This window comes from Lycorma delicatula, chromosome 2 (genome assembly GCF_047948215.1).
Source record: "Lycorma delicatula isolate Av1 chromosome 2, ASM4794821v1, whole genome shotgun sequence".
NCBI lineage: Eukaryota > Metazoa > Arthropoda > Insecta > Hemiptera > Fulgoridae > Lycorma > Lycorma delicatula.
The window spans coordinates 213,784,648-213,810,230 of record NC_134456.1 but is presented as its reverse complement, the minus strand read 5'-3'; the positions used below and the strand labels follow the sequence as shown (position 1 = coordinate 213,810,230).

General features: G+C 34.0%; 1 long non-coding RNA gene across 5 annotated transcripts in view; it reads right to left on the bottom strand.

Moving 5' to 3' along the window:
- The window catches only part of LOC142319637 (uncharacterized), a 270,901-nt gene that overhangs the window by 69,349 nt on the left and 175,969 nt on the right, over window positions 1-25,583 (bottom strand). For all 5 annotated transcript variants that reach the window (XR_012755237.1, XR_012755235.1, XR_012755239.1 and 2 more), the window contains 2 exons: window positions 17,684-17,794; window positions 16,190-16,296 (listed from right to left, as the gene is read on the bottom strand). This is a non-coding gene — a long non-coding RNA (uncharacterized LOC142319637). The remainder of the gene's footprint in view (window positions 1-16,189; window positions 16,297-17,683; window positions 17,795-25,583) is intronic.

The following is a 25,583-nucleotide window of genomic DNA, read 5'->3' as shown; positions in this document are numbered from 1 at the left end:
TGTAAGCGCATACAGTGAGTGATGTTGGCTAAATATTCTCGCGATGTGACATCATTCATTATAATCACCATTAACAATTTAAGATGCGTTGCCCTGTCAAATCATTGAGATTTCTGGTCGAATTAAGATGACAAAATAGTAATTATGCAGAGATTAAATGTTGCAAACATTTTTTTGTAGCATTAATGCAACATTAAATGTTTCATTAAATCAAAGTTGCTTAGGAAATTATGTTTAAATAAACACTTAGTATTTTAACCCGGTCATAGTGCACTAAATATCTTCAAAGAAATTGACAGAGCAAGAATTAGTTAGGGACTATTTCATACAGTTCTATTTCTGAAAATTCTTATTCTTTAGTATAATTTTGTCAAAAACTTGTTGAGCTAGGAGATGAAATTTATGCTAGAACCTTATTAGAATGTTTAAATTTGCTCTTTGTAGCTATTAACCACACAACAGAAAAATTTGTTCATTATTTTTTATAGCAAAAACAGAAAAATTGGGTAAATTAAAAAAGTTTTGTTTAAAGTTATTTAACTATACAAAAGTCAGTAAAAAGTGAAAGATATGAGGTAAATAACTTTGTTTTTGAATAAAAAATGTATCATAAATATTTCTAAAAATGTACAATTTACATTAATGATGTAGTCTATATTACCTCCCCTTAAAAAAATTAAAAAAGTTTTCAATTCTAGTGATGGGTTGATCTCATAGAATCAAATATCCAATTATACTGCATATGAATTTTTTAGACTTACACAATACAACACTTACCACTAAAAATAATTATTAATACTATAGAAGTATAGTAGTAGTCCATCACACTACATATGCAACCAAACACAGAACAAAATGAACCGAGTTTGTGATCGTGATCATGAAAACTTTTAAGTCCACTGATTTCTCTGGCAGGGCATTCACACAATGATGATTAAAATTTACATGATAGTCAAGTCGAAAGGCAATACATTTGCTAATTAAAGGTCTTTGCATTGGCTGTCAAGGTCTCAGTGACCACAGATAGAGGTAGAGCATCTGACTGGCATTCACATAACTCATCATCAAGTGAATAGGAAAAGAGATAAATAGTAAGTATGGGCAATCTACCAATAAAGAAAGCGGTAAGAGGGGCAGTAAAAGTTACTTCCAGGCAGCACATCGGTTTACAGTAATTTTGCCCAGGATGGGAACAGCAAAAGCATTTTTTGTTTTTTGCCATATTTAACTAAATTACTTCATGAAGTTAGAGGCCAAGAGGTCAAATAACTATATTTTTATCACTTTCCTTCTGCTTTAAAAGTTACTTAAGTAAAAGAGAGGGAGAAGTTATCTTTTCTGTACCAGCAAACACATATGCATACCAAAACCATTTTATCTGTGAAGACCTCTAGATGTAATAAATTATGTAATATTTCCATTTCTATCAATAATGATTTACTAACTTTAATCAGAATTCAAATAGATCTGATATCTTGATTACATGGTAGCTGAAGTGGAGGTTAGTTTGTACTTCTAAAATTCATCTTAACAAGATAATTTCTGCATATACTTTCTAAATATAATAATATTATAACAAATATTGTTATACCAATATAACAATATTAAATTTCACGCATAGCTTTTACTTTTTAAATAAGATTTTAATAAAATCAACGAGAAAGAAAAATAATAATATTGAAAAATATAGTACTATACAAAACTTTTTTATATTCCTAAAGGGTACATTGCAATATCCCACTTAGTACCAATAAAGAAGCAGCTGGCTATTTAAGGATACCACCACCGTGGCACAATAGATGGGGATCTTGTTGGAAATTATATTGCCCAAATATATGTTTGTGAGTGATACAATTTTCATGGTTCCTATCTCTTCAAGGAAGTAGACAGTGTAAGAGAAGAAGCAGATTGAAGTAGTTAAAAGTCTTACCCAGGACCAATTAATTAGATCAATGTCAAATATAATTTACAAATAACAAAACATAATATACTTACAAAATTAAAACCTATAGTATTATATAATATGATTCATAACCCTTTTCTCTACCCAATTTCACCCTTGGTATCCCTTCATTCTAATATCATTCAATACTAACTCGTTAACTACAAAAAATAAAACCTGACTGTAAGAAAATATACCATTAAATTGGATATTTGATTCTATGAGATCAACCCATCACTAGAATTGAAAACTTTTTTAATTTTTTTAAGGGGAGGTAATATAGACTACATCATTAATGTAAATTGTACATTTTTAGAAATATTTATGATACATTTTTTATTCAAAAACAAAGTTATTTACCTCATATCTTTCACTTTTTACTGACTTTTGTATAGTTAAATAACTTTAAACAAAACTTTTTTAATTTACCCAATTTTTCTGTTTTTGCTATAAAAAATAATGAACAAATTTTTCTGTTGTGTGATTAATAGCTACAAAGAGCAAATTTAAACATTCTAATAAGGTTCTAGCATAAATTTCATCTCCTAGCTCAACAAGTTTTTGACAAAATTATACTAAAGAATAAGAATTTTCAGAAATAGAACTGTATGAAATAGTCCCTAACTAATTCTTGCTCTGTCAATTTCTTTGAAGATATTTAGTGCACTATGACCGGGTTAAAATACTAAGTGTTTATTTAAACATAATTTCCTAAGCAACTTTGAAGAACAAGATAGCACCATATACTTCAACTTTGAATGCATAAAGTCCAATGAAAACATTTTGGGAAGTCTGTTCCAGATGACTATAAAAAGATTCCATGGGATTTTGGGTAATGACATGTAAATATTTCCATAACAGGTTTCTATCTGATAGGCTTTCAAAGATTGATTTGATAACTTGAGCTACAGCTGGTGGTAAAGAATGTTTATGAGTACACTGCTCACCTGTGATTTTGCATCTATTGAATTTGCACCAGAAATTTTTCCCCAACAGGAATTTTTGTGCGGTCTTTGATAAATGTATATTTTATGTAAACCATGTCTTCTCATTTTTCTAAACTGTTTGGGTTTCATCAAATAGCAAGACAAAGACCAAAATAATTCTGCAAGCTGTTTATTTCCCTATCAGTCAATCTTCCAGTACCAAATAGGAATTTACTTCAAGTTTTTTCCTTTGTAATCTTCAAGTACCTAAATGAAGGCTTTGCAATCACTATCACCCAGGTACTTTGAATTATCTTTACTATTACTCGCAGATCATCAAATATGAAGTTGCTACACCTGCAACTTCCTCCAGAATTCTTCATCCTAAAGCAGTACTTTCCACTTTTTCTTGAGCATTTTTTTAATTTTCACTGGCAGTATTTTCTAAGTATTTCAACATCTATTACCTTATCTGTGTAGTATAACACTGGTAGTATTTATTGAAAATTAAATTTTTATTAAGTAAAATTTTTAACAGAATTTATAATTCATAAATTTCAAATGATATCAAGAACAAGTTCTGGTACAAAAGAGAAAAAGAAAGGGGAAAGACAAATTAAAGAGTTTATCAGTTGAAGATAAATTGGATTTGATTTTAAGCAAATCTGATAACATTGAAAAGGAAATTTTAACTGAAACACGAAAAAAAGGATTATCAATTGATGATATTGAAATGATACGTCCATAAATTCAAAAATGGAATAACATGACTATAATATATTTCTCTAATAAACTGTTGAAAATAAATGATGAAAATTTAAAGTTAAATAAAATTTGTCAAAAACTTTAAATACTAAAAATAATAATATAAACCAGTACTTGAGAAAATATACTTGGGATCCCTTTGAGGAAACTTGGGTATATTTTTGAAATTTTGAACAGAATATCACCTGTAATTGGGTTGCAGTTAAATGAAGTAATGATTGACAATTATCGCACAATTTTTTAAAGAAATTCTGAAACTTGCAGACTACCACTATTGAATAGTCATATTTAATTGCTTTTGAGCTAAAGTTGAGTTCCTAAAGTAAAATTGTTAAAACTTTCAGATATTAATTGGGAGAATTGATATGATATAACTTTGTTTACATGAATGAATCTATGTCTACTGAAAATTGGAGGCTTCAAGGTGGCCAGCTAAATCTATAGAGAAAGGTTGTGTTCCACAATGGGAAAACTTATGGTACTGTTAAATAAATAATATGTCTGCAGCTAAAGTTATAGTCATCCTTATAATTATCTTCAGACTTAAATCCTTAAAGCCATGTACTGAAGTGCATATGTAATAATTAAATACATATTGTTAATGATTATTGGAATACAAGTTAAATCATAAATGTAGTGAAATAAGAATCTTAAAGGGGACTGTTGAGTTACTAAAATTACTTGTTTTTCAATTCCATTTCTGCTTGTGTATTATATAGAAACAGTCAATTACTTAATTACAGTAATTACTCAATTTTTTCTACAATATTTTAAGTTAAGCATTTTCACTTTGTATTCTATTGTATACCACCAGTAATTAATGAAGAGTTAACCTACGATTTGTTTAGGAGCTTCATACGAGTAGTGTCTTTCTCTGGATAGATAGACTGATGATTTTTTCTTTTTGGTTATGGGAATCTGTGTGTGATAAGAGTGTATGAATGCGTGTGTGAGAGAGTTGTTTTGTCTGTACTTAATTGACAAGGAGATATTAGTGATATCTATGGGTGTGTGTGAAAAAATTATGTTTGTTGTACATGTTATGCAAATTCATTTTTACTGGTTACTGGTTAGATGTGAATTTTTAAATTCTGCTATGATAATGGGAGGAAGTTATCACAATGTTGTGGAAGAGTGTTAATGATGTAAACAATAGCTTGATAATTCACCAAAATATTAAGAATTTTGATACTTTTTTGTGTTTGGTAAGCAGCTGGAAGATTAAACAAGATATTGTCTTTCTATCTGAAACATGCATGAAATCAGTTGATGAGGCTTCTTTATATAGAATAATGGATTACATAATTTTTTGTGTGTAGTAATTTTTCTAAAGCTACTGGGCTTATTGTGTTTGCATCTGTAATGGAGGGTTTTATTTGTATGACAATAGTTTGTGTACTGGATAGATGTTATTCTTTTGGAATATATTTAGTTTAGTTTTTACATTCTCAGTGTTTATGGCTGGAATAAGCAAAATTAGACATGAAATTTGACCTTCACCTTCTTCTTCCTACAATTCCAACATGCGATACCTTATTAATGGTTAATATTAACATAAATATTAATGAAAGAATGGATAATAATGATTAACAATATCTAGGAAACACTCACTATGAATGGGTACAGCTCCTTAGTTAATTGTTATACTATTTTTTTTTTTTTTGGCGAAAAATGTTTTCACATTATCATCGCTCGGATACTAGAGTTACTGATAATAAGCTAACCTGTATTTATCACATTTTTTATAAATCAAGTTTATATAAACAAAATATTTCTAGTGTTGTTATTCTGATATTTTAATGGTCATAGGGCTGCTGCCATTGCTTATTTCTAAGGACAGAACTCAAAATAATTTTGTTAATGATTTTAAAGAGGTTCTGGATTATGATAAATTAAGGTCATATTTATATGAACGTGACTGTAAAATTCTTGATAATGATGTTGATTTTCAGTTTTAATAACTTTTTTGATATTTTATTACGGTATATTAATTAATCAAAATTTGTTATTTTAATTTATGCCATGGACAACAGTTGGGCTGTGCATTACAATTTCTCAGATGGATTGTATAAGAAAGGGTGTAAAAATCCTCACAGCCACAAAATTATACTGAATACATTAAATTAAAAAAAAAGATAGATGTGTGGATTATGGCAACTAAAATTTAATATTTTAAAAATATTTATTACCTACTAAGAATCAGTGAAAAATGATAAACCCCTATACTGGTATTCCTACTATTAAAAATAAAATTTGTAAATGGTAACGTTGATTCTGATGAGAATGAAATTGTGAATATTTTTAATGGATACGGTTCTTGGACCTATTCTATTTATAATATTTATTAATGACCTATTTTTACATAAATGTTATGGTAAAGCTACATGTTTTGCAGATGATACTGCTCTAGTATATTCATCTAAAAATCTTTTCAGATTTCAGACTTATCTGGAAAATTCAGGCTTATGGTTTTATGTCAATATATTAGCTCTTAATGCTTTAAAATCCAAATATCTAATTTTTACGTTTGCTTCCAGCTTATTAGCTCCATTAATATACCATAATGGTGATTGTGCTGATACTCAATTACAATGCAACTGAGTCATCTCAGGTGAATTTTATTAAATACTTAAGGTTGATGGTAGATGACAAATTTTTATGTAATTTGCATATACAAAGTGAAAAGATATATTTTTCCAATAGTGTCCTTCAACAAATCAACTTTTACTACTTTATTCAAAATTAAATTATGGATAGTACTGCTGGGGATCAACTGAAGAAAAAGACTGATGGGATTACGACAGCTAAAAAACAATATTTTTAAAATATGAAGGAATTACCTGCCAAGAATCAGTGGAGAATTATAAATCAGTGAACTGGTATGTCTGCTATCAAAAATAAACTATCAATAATATGTGTATATGGTAAAGTTGTTTCTGATGAAAGTAAAATTGCTAATAATTTTATGGTTTCTGACTTTTACGGTTTAAAGATTTCTGGCTTATTTCTTGATATTCATAAATCAACAGATACAGTTAAACATTTGCTTGTATTAGATAAAATGTATAGTGCAGACATTAAAGGTCTAGCTTTAAAATGTTTTGCATATTATCTGGAGGGTCGAAGTAAGTGCATATTTGTGCGCAATTGTTAGCAATATCCTGCAGGTGAACTGTGGAGTGGATTTGTTTTCGCATATATTTTATAGTAAAGCTTATTAGATTCATTAATAACCAAAATGTTGATTGCAATCATATTCAATTTAAATTATATTAAATGGTATCTTTATTGACACCAACCTGATACAAATGTAAAGATATTGTGTTGTCTTAAGTGAGAGAAAAATGACTGAAGAAAACAGTGCATGTGTGTTGTTAAGGGCATTAAGGGTTTTTTATTTTAATTTTTTATTTATTAAATTGTTTATCTGGTACTCCTACCTATATGGTCAAGCTTTAGCTTTGTGGGTAGTAAACTACTAGACCTACTCGCTGGGTTTCTTGTGTTTTTCATCTATGTATTATGTAGTATTGATGCAGTTGAAAATAAATAAATTTATTGTTATTACTATTGTCTATTTTATTCGTGAGGAACTAATGAAATGAGTTATGAAATTGTACTTACATTCTTTAAGTTTGACATAACCTACAAATATCACCTCAACTTATATTTAAACGAGCACAGTCATATATCACTTCACATATTAACTTTCTCTTTTTCATTTATTCCTCGATCACCTGCAGGTTTTTTAAATATATAATTGGATTTTCGGGGCCTTTTTTTGTAGTTAGCCATAAAAACAAAATAAACAAATAATAAACTCATAATTTATAGACAACCACAGCCAGTGTTTACTGGATATTGCCGTAATAATTCTAGCAAGAATATGAAATATTATTTTAATATCAGTTTATTCAAAAAGAATTTTTACTAAAATATTAGGCAAGTAAATGCTCGCGCAAGGTAATATTTCGGGAACAAATGTAGTGTCTAAGTTATTACATCTTTTTTATGTGGTACCTGATTATTTATAATTGAATTAGGAAAAAATGAAAATCAAATCAAATTACCAAACTTTGAGTACGTCGTAAAAGATAAATTTGAACCGATAGATATTGGTAATCGAAGCTGCAAAAGACTTAAAATTTTATCGTATAAAAACTATTTTTCCAATAGTGTCCTTCTACAAACCTACTTTTACTACTTTCTTCAAAATTAAAATATGGATAGCAGTGCTATCCATAATCTTAAGTCTGTTTTAAGCTGCTAAAGATGTAGACTTCTTTCTGAGCAGTATTTTTTTTTTTTTTTTTTTTGTTTTTAAAGTAAACCTATTCACAGGATAAACTTGCTCTCGTTTTTTTGAGATGCGTTTTACTCTCAGAAAAATAAAAATACCACATCGACGAGGGAGATTCAAAGCCGTCTTGCCCCAACAAGTCTCTCCCTCCTGCTTCCTTAATTTACAAAAATTAATCTGCCTTAAAATAACTAAAAATCATGTAGTGGGAAGTTCATATGTTAATCTTAGTGGATGTTATCCTCTAAAAAGAATCATCACCTTCATTTAAAGAAGGCAAAGTCCTGTAAGGACATCAGACAGGATTTTTGAGATCTGCAGCAAAAGAAACAAACCTGAAAATCTCTTCTAATTAATATTTTACATCCAGCGATCATTTCTAATTTGATACTTACCGCTTAACACCATAAACCTGAAGAATACACGTGCACTAGCTGCTTTAAGAACACTTTAATTAAAGTCTAATTTGTTTATTAAATAGATATAATATGTATATGTTATTTCTCAAACAAAATTGGGCCGTGTGGTCACAGATCTCTATATAACTGGATAAGGGATCCTTATGGCGTAAAATACAATAAAATGTTCAATATTGATCCCACAAGTTTAGTTGGTCTACGGTGAACGCTTCTTCGAAAATCAGCTGATTTCGAAGTCGAGAGTTCCAACGTTCAAATCCTAGTAAAGGTAGTAGTTACTTTTATATGGAGTTGAATACTAGATCGTGGGTACCAGTGTTCTTTGGTGGTTTTTATTCCCCAAGACCACCGATGATGGTTCACCAGTTACGCATTGCAATTCTCAATGGTTGCATGGCCTCTAACCTCCCGGGACCCCACAGGATCCAGTGAATCCGTGCCTTGTGGGGGTCGCTCACCCAGTAGGCCGGGACTCGATCTTTCCTTTGCACCATATCTCAAACCAGATCCCCTCCAAAAAGCAAGGAGGGATCTCCGGTCTTTCAATTTTCCCCTAACTCAATGGTCAATCATCGAGAGAGGCCCACCTCAACGAACCGCCCTCTCATAGGCAGGGCTGCCTTGCATTTCCCTACCACCAGTAACTGTCCCCTTACCACTCCCTAGCGTCTCTCCCCTTGATTTGTATTATTCTGGTTACCATACAGGCTACGTTATCCCATTTATGTTTTCCTTTTAGCATGTACTGCAGCGTGTTTTCCGGATGCAATTGACTTATTCCAAATGAGTGTCTAATCTCGTCCCATCTATTACATCAGTATATCGATACAGTCATATATGCAGACACAATTCGTATTGCAGCTCTCTGCAGAGCAGATATCTTATTTAAGTTCTTCTTATCAAAGGCCTCGCCCCACGTATAAAATAACTGTCATTGCAATTGAAAAAATCAGTCTCCTTTTCGATGAACATGGACCTCAGTATGTGGTCATGAGCCTGCTTAGCTTACCAATCACAGCCTCGGGATGCTGCGTTACCTTGTTCAAGTGCTCCGTATGTAGCCTACGATCTGCAACCATACGCATAGATATTTAATACATCTAGATATGAGGATTATCATGCCATCTACTCTGACTCCTATTTCTCTGATTCTTCTCCTGCCTGTTAAGGCGACCGCCGGTGACTTATTAGGTGCTAATGTCAGTACTTTTTCTTCAAGCCATCTTTGTATACTATCGACCGCGACTGCTGCACAATCCTCCACTTCTTGTCCGTCGGCATAAGCTATCAGTTTGGCATCCCCTTCAAACTCCAGTCTCAATACTCCGTCAAAGGCCCAAGGATAGACCCTTGTGGAACCCCCCCGAATATCTCTAACGGAATTTCGCCCTCTTCGGTACATACATGTATTTTACTCTGGAGGAGATAAGAGTTTATTATGCCCCTCAGATAATTACTAATATTCCTTTCTCGTAATTCTTCGTTGATTACAGAGACAGTCGAAAGCTTTCCTGACGTCTAGCAGGACCACTAAGGAATCCTCCTTTGACGCCAGGTGCCACCCGCTCAGTATGCAGACCAGTTAATTAGTATTGTAACGCATCAAACGTGGACCTCCCCTTCACAAAATCGTATGTCTAGGGAACAATCCCCCGTCATTTCTAACTCCGCCAATTTACGATCAACAATGTCTTTTAAATAGTTTACTGATTGTGTTTGTTAACAGACAGATTGGTCGATACGTGACTCCTTCCATCTCTGTATCCCTCTTCTTCAGTACCAGAAACAGTCGTGCCAATTCCCAGCACACCGGAAACGAGAGCCCTCTAGGGCCTGATTAAAGGCGTCTAACACAATTTAGGGGTATCTGGCCACCTTTTCCTTGACTATTTTACCTGGAACTAAATCTGGTCCTGGACTCTTGTTGGGGTGTAATGTCACCACAGCATTCTTGAGCTCCCCGATCGTGAACCTCGCGTTGTGTTAATTGTCATTTCTCTCTATTCTGACTCAACTACTGGGAAGAGTTGAGGTCGCAACGCCACCTCACTAGAAAGAGCGGAGCTGATCGTCCAAATCGGTCCATGACCGATTGGACCCCCAAGTTTGTAAGCACCCCCCAGGGGTTTGCTTCAAGGTCTTCCAGCAGTTCGTGCCATGCTCTGACCTTGGCGTCCTTTATTGCCTTTGTTAATGCCTTCCTAACACAGCCCCTCGTCAACCCTACCGTTCCTTTTAGTATCTTGCTGCAGCCTCCTCCTCGAGCCAAGAATTGCAGCTCTCCTTTCGGCTATGACAGAGGACCACCAATAGACTCTACGCTTACTCGGACCTTCCATTAACCCAACATGTCTGCATATATTTTCTACGTATTCAGACAATCTTTCTAACATACTCGAATACATACTCGATACCTCGTCTACGATATCTCTTGTCACTGTCTGTAGGTTTCTAAAGTGAAACTCTAACTTGTCCAGGCCGGACGTGTCCAACGGTAAAGATGATGCATGGTGGTCCGTGACAAATTCTTCTTGTCTCACTGTTCAACCACACATCTCAGAAATGGTCGACCTGAGACTGTACTTCACTTAAAACTCGTACATATCATCCCCTGAAGTAATACCTGACGGTAATTCCCCGATGATAAACAGGAAAAAAGTGTTCAATATTGAAGCATACTCCAGTGCTGCGGAATGAGCGGCTGGGAAATAAATAAAACCATTGTAGGCATGCGCGACTATAATAGTGATTGTAGGGATGCGTACTTAAGTCAGATAACCAAAAGAACGGTCATTTTTGCTACACAAGCAAAAATTTACGGACAGTTATAGAAAATTTATATAGAGATCAGCGTTCAAAATACAAAATCAGAATACTTCTACTGCATCGGTTTAAAACATGGTTTTATCCCTATATTACATCTGCGCAAGCGACGATTCATTTTAGTTAGTTCTACCACTCATTTAGTGTTCAAATTTTACCAATTCCAATACACGGGATCCCCTACACAATTTTATAGAGATCAGTGCGTGTGGTTTACAGTAGTGATCATATAAGAGGGTTTGGCTGAGGAAGAATATCACCGGACCAAGAGAAGCCTCAGGGAGGAAATCCGGAAGGCCTGGGATCGCTTGATATAGGATCTGATTGACAAACCGTGGGGGAGGTCTTATCAAATCGTCATGAAAATGTTTGGTAAGCGACTCCCCCTCCTTTCCAAGGATCAAACGACGAGAGCGGTATCAACCCTCTTCCCAGTCATGTATCTGGACCGGGTGGAGGTCGAGAGCGCGATTCCCAGGCCTTCGGAAGAGGAGCTGCGGACTGCGGCCCGGAGAATTACAGGAGAGAAGGGCCCGGAGCCGGACGAAGTTTCCTGTCATTATCGTTAACAACCTGGTGAGCCACCACGCCTGGGTAGTATTAGAGCTCGTGAACAAGACGTTGACGAATCGGACTTTCCCTCAAAATTAGAAGGAGGCTAGACTGGTTCTGCTCCCGAAACCGGTTACTAAACATCAGTAGGAAAAGTACAGACCAGTCTGTCTTCTAAACGAGCTGGTGAAGCTTTGCGAGAGGCAGACTGTGAACCGAATATGGGAAGAAATTGGCGAGGGAAGGACTCTCAAAGGAAAGCGACCGTTGACTCTATTCGTTACGTTGTGGACTGGGCCAAGACTTTGCGGTAGGCACGTGGCGAAACGCATTTTATAGTGTCCCCTGGAAGGGATCAGGAGCAGGGGCCTGAGTGAATATCTGGTGGCGATAGCTAACAACTATCTCCACGATCGGAGTATCATCGCCTATACAGAAGGGGTGATGCGTTTCGTCACTACGTGTGGGGGTACCACAAGGGTCGGTGCTAGGTCCACTCTTGTGTTATACGGTATACAACGACCTCCTGAAGATGGAGCTTCAAGACGGGGGCAGAGGTGGTGGTCATGTATGCCAACGACCTGGCACTACTACTTGCTAGCCGCACGGAAAGACAGGTGGAAAACACCGCCAATATTGCAATAACATGAATCAGTGTCTGGTTACGGAGGAAAGGAATGAAACTTGCTCCAAGGAAGACGGTAGCTGTTGTGGGACGCGTGGACTTCAAACTATGGCAATCGAGGTTGACGGGGTTAGGGTGGTGGAGTGCAAGGTATCTAGGTTTCTGGGTAGATAGATCAGGGCTCTTCACCACCCATCTCCGGGAGATTAAAAATAAATGTGAAGCAGTTATTGCCACATTAAGTCGACTGATGGCAGTGCGGGCAGGCCCGACGGCCAGCAAAACAAGACTAATTATGTCAGCTGCGCGGTCAACACTTACGTATGCAGTTCCGGTCTGGGTGGACGCACAAGATCTGTAACGAAATGTGGACAGGCTGGCCTCGCTGCAACGAGAGCAGCGATTAAGGTGACGACTGCATATCGGGGGATGCGGTGCAAGTGATTGCGGGCATCCCTCCGATCTCGAGGTGCAGCAAGGTGGAAGACAGCGGCACGAATGGCAGGGCCTTTGGGATGCCTCGCGAAAAGGCGCTTGGACTCGACGGTTGATCCTCCATCTGGCCCCCTGGATTCAGAGGAAGCATGGAGAGGTTTCCCACTTACTGACTCAGTTTCATTCCTAGCACGGGAAGTATGGGACCTATCTTTTCAAGTTCAAGCGGCGAACTCTCCATATTGTGTTTACTTTGGATAGCTGGACAACCCAGAGCACAAGATTTACCGTTGTGAAAAGTGGGCGAGTAGCCGCCTACAAGGACTGGATTGGCTGATGCCAGAGAACACGGTAGGCCATATGCTTAAGAAACAAAAACCATGGGAAGAGGTGTCCAGACTGGTCACGTGCATCCTAAAGACAAAGCTGGAAGAGATGATGGAATGGGGCCGACTGAAAGAACAAGCAGACAATATTGGCGGTGAGGCTCACGGGTTCCGGTGACGCAATCATTGTTACAGTTACTACCATTTCTTTTTTAATGTTTATTTTATGTTAGTTTGAGATATAATTGTGTTTTTAAGATATGTCAAGTAGCCGTTGTGGTTATGACTTGTTTTGTACAGTTAATTAAACCCATCGTGGGAACTTCGTGCTGGGCCAAACCACGGATATTTTTGTTCTTTTCTTTTTAAACGAACTAAAGTGCTGTAATTGTGTCTATTTTTTCATATGCGTTTCCTTATCAATCAATTTTTCTTTGTATCTATGCGTAGTTACCTTACCTTAGTTTTCATACACGGTTCTCCTTTTTTCTGCCTGGATCTAATAGATAGAAAGGCTGTTTATATATTTTATAATTAGTTTATATATCCTTGTATATATTTTTCGTTGTCGTGTCCTCCACTCGAGATCGGTCTTTCTATGAACAATAGATTACCCAAGAGTCCTTTTTGGGTTCGCAATTAAGTGGCGATAGATTTTTGATTTTCTTGTACATGATGTAAATGATGATTTTTGTATATGTGTATTTTATTTTATTTTTGTTTAAATGTATATTAAGGTGTTGTACACGGGCCGTGTTTTATTTACCTCCAAATTAATTAACGTTTTAGTATATAAACTATTTATAAGGAACTTAGTCTTTCTGTCTGTTTTTCATTTAGTATGTCAATGACGTAAGTCGTTCTGATTCTTTGATATGTGAGCATTTGTTGCTCAGGGATCTTTATTAAAAAATATGTCTAGTTGTAAGCCCTGTTACTTTTTTGTTCATTTTTTATATGTTCTATTCTTATCTTATAGGATGTTAGGTCCATAATGACGAGTTAGCATTCCAGTAAGGTGACACCTAAAAATACTGGGAGTATGTCACGGGGTTATTGCATAGAAAATAAGTATATTTCAAAAAAAAAAAGACCAGGGATCGAATCGTGGACATGTGTAGGGACAAGAGAGGTAGCCTCAATGCTGAGGCCGTTTTAGTCACTAACACGCAAGAGTGGTTGGATTGGGGGCTCCGATTAAGCATTGAGGACCCTCAAGGTATGCGAGGTGGGCGCGTGATTCAGAGGGGGTATGCGTGGGGTGCATACCCGGACCCTGATTAGGATATAAGGACGGGAAAAGTAGCGTTCCTGGGGAGAAGTGTCGTGGCGACCAGAAGTGGTGGTCATGATGTCTCAATGAACCAAGAGGGACCCCGACCTACAGTACAGCGTTTTTAGCTGCAAGCACAGGGTGGGTTATCTACAACCACATCACTCAGGACCGACCGAGGCAGCGTCTTCTAGGCAATTACCGGATGCCCCTGAGTATTTAAAAAGGGTCTGAAAAAATATAAAAAAAGGTACGATTCAGGGAACCAAAATGAGAAAAAAGTTCATATCTAGGATCCAAGTGTTCAACGGTGATCTTAGATCTGATCAGTTCTAAAAAACAACTGATTAGTAATGGTGGTGGTGGTGGTGACATTTATTGTTATGTTAATGTACTAAACAAACATTTGTTGTGTATTTGAGATTACACTAATGGTTAAATCATTGATAACCATTGGCAATATAATTTGTAAGAATGTTTAAGCAAGAAGTTTATTATATTGTCACCACCATGCTAAAGTAACGAATGTGAAAAATTGCATTTTTTAGATTTGTCAGTTTATGACTAATCTGAACGTCCTGCATGTTAAATTATCCAATCTCTTTTAGGAAGTCTAGTTTAAAACTTGTCACTTTTATGAATATGCATTCCTATTCAAAATTTAACATTGAAGCTGTTGTTTAACTCTCCTGAAAAGTTAAGTTTTTCACATTTGTTACTTTAGCATGGTGGGGACAATATATTAATTGATAATGTAAATTTATTGTGTTCTCACAGCTTTTTGCAAAACACAAATCAAATTTTGTCATCAAATATTAATATTTTGTCAGTGTTATGTTAATGTACCAAATCTAAACTAACATTTGTTGTGTGTTAGATATTACAATAATTGTTAAATCGTTGATAGACATTGCCAATAAAATTTGTAAAAATGTTTGACTTAACAAGCAGTGTAATATATATTATTTGAAACTGTAAAATTATTTTATGTGCCCTCATCGCTTTTTAAGTCAAATTAAATTTTGCCATAAAATATTAAATGTAAATTATTTGTCAGTGTTATGTTAATGTACTAAATAATCTACCCTAATATTTGTTGTGTATTTGAGATTACAATTATGGTTAAATCGTCGATCGACATTGGCAATATAATTTGTAAAAATTTTTAAGCAAGCAGTATCAGTATATTACATATTATTTGATAGTATAAAATTTATTTTGTGTGCTCTCGCCGCATTTTAGGTCCGAAATTCAAATTTTGTCTTCAAATATTAAATGTAATTTTATAGCAAGTCTTTCCTAAAACCAATTTGATATAATAATGGACAATTTGATCAGGAATTTGTGTGTAGACTATATTGGTCAACTACATATTACATGAGGTGTACCTAATTAATTTAACAATATTTGTAACCCATTTTGATAACTGTTGTATAAATGTTTGAATTTTTAGTAAGCAGTATGTTATATTTTATTTGATAATTAAATTAATGCCACGAATAAATTTACTTCAAACAACTAACTGTTCAAATAAACATACATTTGGTAGTAAAGAGATGTATGACTACCACTGTAGCAGTTTTAAGAATAATATTCTGCTTTTTATAGACTTTCTTTAAACTTTAAGGGACTTTCAAACATAAACTAAACAATATGACTTTGTGCCAAACTTTCTCATCTCAACTCTCAGTGAACCAAAAGTAATCAAATAATTTTATTGAGAAAATCTATTAATTCTCTGTGAAATTTTAAAAAACTTAGGGAATTTCACATATGGAATTAATAAATAATAACTGTTCTTACCTTTAACTTTTTTCCAGATATTGATTTTTATGAAAATTAACTAATTAATTACATTTTTTATGTACCTGGACATTTTATTTTAATGTCTGTTGGTGCATCACTTCTGTCTGAAAAATATACAAATAAAAACTTACTATAATTAAAAAAACAATAGAACAATGTTAAAGCCTAACTGAAAATTATGATGTTAATTGTATTTTAATCTTGGCAATTTTCAATAAAATTAGAATTTATGACTAAAGTATATATTTTGTAAACAATAATCTGCCGATTGGTATGTTCTCAATCCACTATTAATAGGCACCAAATATGATACAAAGCTAAAATTGATATTTACATTGTCACTGATTGTAATGATTACAAAAATTTTTTAAAAATATTGAGTTTTTTCAATAGGAAAAGAGCAGCAAACATTTTTCCAAAATTCTTACTTAAAATTTATGACTAGTGAAACGATAATACCTTCAAATGTCAAGGGTATACCTACACTCAACAGGTAGAAATAAAGTGGGAGGAGAGGTTTCAATGAAGTGTTGCACCTAAAATATTCACAAACAAAACTTTTCTCTGGTATCTTCAGCCACAGTAGTAGAGTAAAGCAGCTGAAGTTAAGACAATTTTGATGCAATAAGTTAAATATTAATTTATTGCATAGATATTATATTTATTAATAATATAAAATATAGTATGTTTATTAATACGCCAATAAAAAATAATTCCACATCAGTAATAATGACTGGTCTTATCTGTAAATTAAAAAAAAGCTGACTTTCCCAAGGGAGAAAAAATACCTTGAATTATTCTCAGGAGGGCCTTGTTGTGATCACTACAACCCAAAATTAAATTTAAATACAAATGGACCCCACAAAAATTCACAGTCTCACGCAACTGAGATTGGTGGTCTCACGCAACTGGCAAATTTTACCCTTCCTAAAACTAATAAAATGATGGTGAAAATTATAATGAAACGGGAAATATTGGCAATGCTTTATCCTGATGATTATTTCTAAAATCACAAAATTTCTAAAATTAGTATAAATATTAAAACCATTATCAGTATGTCATCATTAAATCAAGTAAAAAATTAGCAATTACAAAAGCAAAATTAATTCAACAAAATCTCAAGGATAAGCAAAATTGAAAAAATATATATATAACAAATAAATTGGACTAATATGTGTTTAAAGTGTATCAGTGGTATATTCATTCCACTGATAACTTAACAATTTTTTTGCACACACACACACACACACAGAGAGAGAGAGAGAGACACACACACACACACAGACAGACAGACAGACAGACACACACACACACACACACACACAATGCAATCTATGAAACCGTGCCTTAAGTAGGAAAAATCTTTTTCTGGTTTTCATCGTTGCTAACACAAAATTATATAATTTTTGATGCTAAAATCTACCTTCTATCATAAATATGGAATTGATTTTTATTCTGAAATGTTATTAAATAAATAATAAGAGTTCTTACCTTTAACGTTATTTCAGATGTTGATTCTTTTTTATGATCATTTACTAATTACATAAATTCTTTATATACCTGGGCATGTTATTTTAATCTCTGTTGGTGCATCACTTCTGTCTGGAAAATATAAAAATAAAGATTTACTATAATTAAAAAACAATAGAACAATGTTAAAGCCTGAAGGAAAATTATGATGTTAATTATATTTTAATCTTAATAATTTTCAATAAAATTAGAATTTACGACTAAGTATGTACTTTATAAACAATAATAATCTGCCGATTGGCATGTTCTCAATCCACATCTATAGGCACCCAATATGGTACAAAGCTAAAATTGATGTTTACATTGCTCCTGATCGTAAGAGTTAAACATTTTTTTTTTAAATATTGAGTTTTTTCAATAGGAAAAGAGCAGTATATGTTTTACCAAAACTCTTACTTAAATTAGTCTGAATAATTCAAAATTAATTTATGTTTATTTATTATAATTGAAATACTAATTTCAATATACTTAACCAGAATGTATTTGCTTTAAAAAATAAGTCTAAAAAAATTCTTAAAAATGACATCACCATTTACAAAAATGATTGTTTACATCAGATTGTAAAAATTAGAAAAACTTAAACTTTTCGTTACCTTTTTTTTAAAAAAAGTAAAACCACTTTTTATTCAAGTTGAATTAATTTTAAAATATCAGCTGGTTTGAGAGAGCTGAGCTTAGAAAAGATTCACATATTTCCACCACAGATGGTTTGAAAATAATGATAACATAAAAATCACAAACAATTGGTATTGATTAAAAAAAACAATTATATAATTATAAAAGTATAAAAAAATTACAAATCTGGAATTAATAGTTTATTTTTGCAAACTTTCCTAAAGGCGATAAAACTTCCTAAGTGTTAACAATAAAACTCTAAACATAATAAAATAAACATACTCAAAATTTTAATTTTTGGGAAGAATTTCCAAACCCTTTGAAACAAAAACTATAGTGAGACAAGGTGATGGTCTCTTCACTAATATTGTTCAACTGCACTCTGGAAAAATTTACTGAGAAATAGAATAGGATAATACAAATACTTAATAAAAATGGGGCACAACATCTAAATGTTTAAATGTAAATGTTTTAGCATCTGCTGATGATTTGGTAACTTTGGCAATAGACATTAGAGAATTCAAACATTAGAAAATGTGCAAACAAAATCAAGCTGCAAATTTCATATATTGGATTCCAATAATAAATGTAGAATCCAAACCATGAAAATGTCAGAATAAGAATCAAACAGGTCCAAAAATTTAAACATTTAGGTGAAATAATAAGTAAAAACCAAAACACAAAAAATGAAAGTGGCTTTCAACAAAATAAGAAATTCTTATTAAAAAACCCATAATTAAGACACTACACTAGGAAAGCATAGTTTTAGAGAGGTGTTGTGTAGTATGTAAGGTCTACAGAATTTCTAAGGAAAAATCTGGTAACTTAATAAAGTGTTATTTTACAATTAGAAAGGCTATATGGATATACTGATTTGATTATTTACTTTAAAATTAAAAAACTAAATAAATTCAAAATACATAAATTTTTACAATATCTTATATCCAACCCTCATTGAGATTTACTAACCGAATATGATGGTTAAATTTTGATTTGTTATATCGAATCAAGTAGTTAGATAAATAAATCAAAATATGTGTAACTCGTAGCTGTATTGAAATGAAATAATGCAGTCTAGTCTCATTCAGTTTGTTCCCTCAACAGGACAAGATAGTGGTTGTTTGAAAGAATTTAAGTATTTCTATAAGCCACCTATTCACAAACATCCATTCCGAGATATAGAGTGCTGCCTATTCCATGTAAGTCTTTACAAAGAAGACAAACATTTACTTAATACATCAGGAGCATTGTTAATCCGATTACTGTAGATTTTAAACATTAGCATATGATTAAATGCTACAGATTACTATCTGCAGCATATCTGTTGAATTTAGATTAGAATGATGACATAATGCGATTAATTAACTAGCTTGCCCACACATACTACTGATGGGTGGCTTTAATGTTCACAACCTTTTTTGGGGATATTGGAAAGGTTCCTTTTAAAATCTGACTTTGTTGTATTAAATAATGGTTTTGAACTTATTTAAATGCCAGATACAGATTGATGTCCTGTTAAAATTAACATTTATAACTGCATCAATGGCACTGAAATATACTTTCAAGGTTTTAGAAATTTCCATGGAAGTGACAAGTTTCAATGAAAGTGTATTCCATCTCCAAAGGCAACTGTATGATAAGAAGATTGGATGAGCTTCACTGCTTGAAACAACTGAAGTTACTGATAATGATGTTTGCTTTAACCAATGTTTTATTTAACTCTCAGATTTATAAAACTTACAAATCCTGACAACAATACTTGATGTACACTAATAGAAATACTACTACAGCAGACATTTGGAAGATAGTGCAGGTCATCTGTGGGCGTACAAATTTTATTTCCATATTATGCTGTTAATCTGAACACGATCGAATAGATTCACCATACAAAATCAGATTATCAGATATGATGGGACGGAACTTATCTGTAGAAGTGGAAGAAAGCATATATTATTCCAATCCTAAAAAAGATAAAACTCCAGCATATCCCATTAGTTAGTATCCTAATTTTTTGACGTGTACTATTGCAAAAATGTATAAATTTTTGCAACTTGTCAATTTCAGCATCAGTCAATCTATTCTTCCTCCTATAGGTAAATTATCCCTCGGTAAATGTCCTTTATATTTTTATTTTTTTCCCTTTGTAATCTAGCCCCCATACTCTTCTGGATGTGGTGCAGCACTCCAGCATTTTGAGAGTTACATCACTGTAATTTTTATTATCAAGTACTGATTTATATGAGTTGCTACCTCTCACCACCTAAATAATTGAGTTAGTGCACATCATGTTTTTGTACTGAAAGTCTAAAAATCCGACACATCAGCCACCTCCATGCCACCACTACTTTCATTTTAGTTAGCTTTACAATTTTCTTCATGATGTACCTTAATGCATAAACAATACTTGGACAAAAAACATTAATCAATAACTTTGCCACAATCAACGTGGGTGGCAGAAACGTCATTCATTGATTGGTGGCCTCACTTCTGCTATGTCCCATCATAAATCTGTTTTCTATGTCACATTCATACTGTTTTCTATTACTGCTTCTAACATTGCATCTTCAGTAACACGGTTTACTGCTGGGCCTAATATATCATCATATTTATTAAATTTTTCTACAGGTCTAGGTTAGTTCATAATTCCACAAAACACTCTGCCTGCAGTAACTACTTTTTCAAAGCACCTAAGACCATACCCTAACCTATTAATTCTCAACCTGAGAGTCAAGATCACCACAGGAATCACGGCGATATGAAAGGGCGGCGGTGAAATTAAGCCTACAAATTTAAACGCAAACAATAACCGATAATGAAATCATTTCATGAGAAAATAATCATTATAAACATTTTACTTATCTTAAGAGCACATGTAAAGAAAATAAATTGAGATAGTTGTGATTGTTTTTCATTTAAAAGTTTCTCTATATGTGGATCTATGTTAGAAACACACTAAAGGAAATTATTTTCAAGTGATAAAAGAAGATTCCTATATTTATGTTTTAGCACAACCATAGTATTTGAAAAATATTGTCATGAAACATCAAGAAAGGGATTTAAAAAAAATTATTCTAATATATGTATTGTATTAGTTACCCCTCACGTTTCAGAATAGATCTCTTGTGCAATTTCCAAAATTTAAATTTAAATTTTATCTGCCTTAGAAGTAAGTAAAAAAAAATAGATGTCTAAATAAATTATTTATTTAGGAAGTGTCAAAACGCATATGTCTTAAGGAGACAGTCATACCATATGCTGATGGAAAAAATCTAAGTGCTCCAGACCAGTTAAGAATTAATTTTGAGCGACTAAGGGCGCACATATTGAAATTTATTAATTATGTAAAAAGATGTTTGAGACGACAAATTTGAAAAAAAAAACTTACTTACTTTGTAAGTAATTCTGTTTTAATTTAAACCATGTTCAAAACCGCACCATTCTTTTATGATAACCCTGTATTCAAACGTAGTAATAGCAAAGCATTGCCAGGTCCAATAGTTATATAATTAAAGTTTATTATTCGTGAGTTTCATACAAAATCAAAAAAGGGCCATTGCCTCAATGTCTTTATGTTTATTTCAATCACGGCGTTTATCCCTTTATGACGATTTGTGTACTTCTTTCGTTTTTATAGAGCTGTACATGATTAATATAGATATTAATGATTAATAAAATTTTAAGAATAAACGTTTACGACAATGAAATTTAGCATTATATGCCATTTTTCAAAATATTTATCTGTGTGCCTCTTGAATAAAAATAGATTTTGGAATAGATTCTCGAACACATAAAAGTAATATACTACATTCTTATCTATTAAATGGTTAACAAATGAATAGTGGAGTCTGCGGTTCTAATTCGGATATAGTGAAAGAAATCGTTTTGAGTTACTATTAGTTTAATTATGTGAGAAATTTAATCGTTTGTTTCTGTTAAAAAAGAAGAGCTGATTTACTTGTAATCTTTATACAGAGAAGGAACGGTTGAATTAAACATTTTTGACATGTAATCATCGACCAGACCTGCATGATCTACTTATTTATACAGATTAAATTTATTATAAGCGTAAATATAAACGGCAAATAATTTGGATAACAATAAAATAAAATTGTTCACGACAGAACGCTTTAAAACGAGAAAAAATTATCTTATAAATTATTTTTACGATATACAATAAAAGTACATGTATTAGCGATTTAATGCGGGATCAGTAGAGATGCAGTTAATGGTATTAAAGTGGTTGACCTCTGTCTAGTCAGTACAAAATACTGTAATGTTAAACATAGATTGTGTAATTGTAACAAAGAATCCGTTTAAAAAAATGGTGAAAAGAATAAAAACTACTAAAAAACATTAAACCGAAGAGTATTTACATTTAATTAATTTTGTACAGCATTTATATCTAATTTATTTTAATTGAGCTTTTTTTTATTCTTTAATATCATTAAAAGTTGATGAATTTTATTTAATTTTCATAAGATGTGAATTTTTGTTCGTAATTGTACTATATATATAAGCAGTGTCGTAGCATGTCAAATAAATAAAGATTAATAACTACATTTAGAGTTCATGGGGTTCAACTAATTAAATTTCCCATTTTTTATTCTTTTAAGTTTTATAAAAATTAAAGTAAAACCCCCAAAAAAGTGTTTTCCGGATTTTTGAAGTGTATGAAATTAATATAATTGAGTATTGAGTATTTATAGAGAAAATTGAGATGTAGTCATAACGGGAAAGTGAAAAATTCAGCAACAGTCTTCTTAAATTTTAATAATTATAACAGTTGTGTTAAACGTTACATTTTTATACGGCAAACTTTCTTTTTTTAAAAAGTTAATTAAAAGTCATATATTTCTGTTAAAGGCAACTAAAAATAACTCCTTTCGATTTAAATTGAATCATCTCTTTATAAAAGCTTTGAATTTTTTATATACCTATTAAAATTGTATAATAAAAATAATTATTTACCCGACAAAAATTAATTATTATTAAACTTAATCAAACTTAATTAAATCAGCTGACTTGGGAATACGCATTCACCACTAGACCAACCCGATGGGTATCGCAGGGAGTGACTATTCTATTTTTGCGGAATGCAAAGTTGGCGGGAGTTTATAGATTCTCCCTACGGATCGCAGAACCTGGACAGAGTCCCTTGCTGCTGTATGATTCAATCGGGCGTGTTTTTAAATGACGGTTTATTTTAAGTGACGGGTCTAATTTTTCAAGTTTTGTCTTATTTAATATTTAGTATTTTTAAGGATGGATTTAATTGCATTCCAATCCGTTGTTAAACCAGCGTTATCAAACCCATTTTATGGGCCGACTGCGGAAGGCTAGGCTTATGAAACCTGTCCTCCCGACGTAATTCCCCTTCAGACCGTCCACTCGGTGCTAACGCCTCATAGGCTAGCAGGAATACGCCACAACGGGGCACTAACTATATGGAGGGAGCAATGCGCCCCCTTCTGTGGAGGAGTCGCAATTGCTGATTTAAGTTAATTTGTAAGTTGTAAAGGAATACAATGTTAATAATGTAAGTTTTAAAGGAAGGGTTGTGTAGAAGCTCTTCATCCACTTCTGTTATGGTTGCCTTCCAGGACGCATCTCTGCAGGGCTCTGTTACGGACTCCTGTCCGTGATGTCGGGACGAGTAGAGGGTCTTCCTTCTTCTTCATCTTTTTCTTCCTCTTCTTCTTCCGATGACCTCTTCATTCTTCTTTGGCCTGCACTTTCCGAGAATTGGCAGTAACCGAAGTTACATACCATTAACCTTAGTATTCCCGTGGCCCCGAAGGGCTGAAAGGGGGAAAGTGCAGGTTTCTTCTTTCTTCCATGCTGTCAGTGGCTGCTGGGCAGGTGACTGCTGGGCTGATGGTTGCTGGGCTCGTTCCCTCATTCTTCTTTCTTGAAAGGAAAGGGAATAGAGAACTTACAAATTTGGTGATACCTCGGCGATCGCCTTTTCAGAAGCAAACAGAGGTTCTTTACTCTACATAATATTAATCTCCAGACACACGTGTGTCCGGGAAAGGGTTGGGGGGACCGCGTGGCCGCAGTGAAGAAATCATTTGTTTATTGTGGTGGCTGTATCTGCAACAAAAGAAACAGAACACACACACAAAAAAAAATAAAAAATAAAAAATTGAATTTTTTATTTTGGGATGACAGGATTAAAGGAAGGTAGTTTCCCTCTCTATTTCGGTGAGCGCTTAGTCAGAGACCAAGACGGCACGACGAGTCGTTCCACACCCACGTCTCTCCCGTTTCTGAAACTAGAGAAACAAAACACACGCACGAAAAAAAACCGCGTTTTTCCTCTTAGCCTCAATATTGTTGTGGCAGAGTAGTTCCACGTATGCGGAGCGGAAGTTGCGTCTGAAAAAAAAGGAACCACAACTTACCGCATTTTGTTGTCCTGAGACCGTATAACTCGCTGACTTGTACAGTTTACACTCGAAAACCATTCACTCGCGACCCCGGAAACGTTTCTGACGCGTTTTTCCGTTTGTGGCTCATGCGATATGGAGCCCCCTAAGCCTGGTTTGTCCATTCTCGGCTCCCGCACCGCATCATCCAGTACGGCGCGAGGCCGGATCCTGGATCCTCTAGGCAGATGTCCCGAAGATGACTGTGTTCGGACACAGCCGCTCTCCCGAACAGTCTGCGCGCCTGCGCCACCCCCACCTCGGACACAGATTGCAATCTCGCATCGGATCGGTGAGTGGCGTTCCTGACGAACCACGGAGCTCCAAATATCGTCCGCAACGCAATGTTTTGGACGGACTCGATCTTCTTTTAAAACGAGGAACTCAACACTGCCCCCCATGCCGGGTAAGCATATGTCAGAATCGGCAGTACGTACAGCCGAAAAATAAGTAACTTAGTTGCCAGTGGGTACGGGCTGGCACTGTTCAGCACTGGGTATAGCGAGGCTCTGGCGGCCTTAGCCCTCCGGGTCGCATAATTTACATGTTCGCCGAAGATAAGCCGCCTGTCCAAGACCACCCCCAGATACTTAACCGTTTTCTCAAAAGGGATTTTCTCCCCTGAGATTTCCAGCTGCCTGGCCGGTTTGCGTGTCTTGTAAGTGAACATCACGGCCACCGATTTTCACCGTTGACCCTGATTCTCCACATATCGAGCCACGGTTCCACTAAGTCCAGTTGTCCAGGGAGCCTCCGGACCGCGTAATCCACATTTGCGGATTCATAGAAATATGCTGTGTCGTCTGCATAAAGGGCCG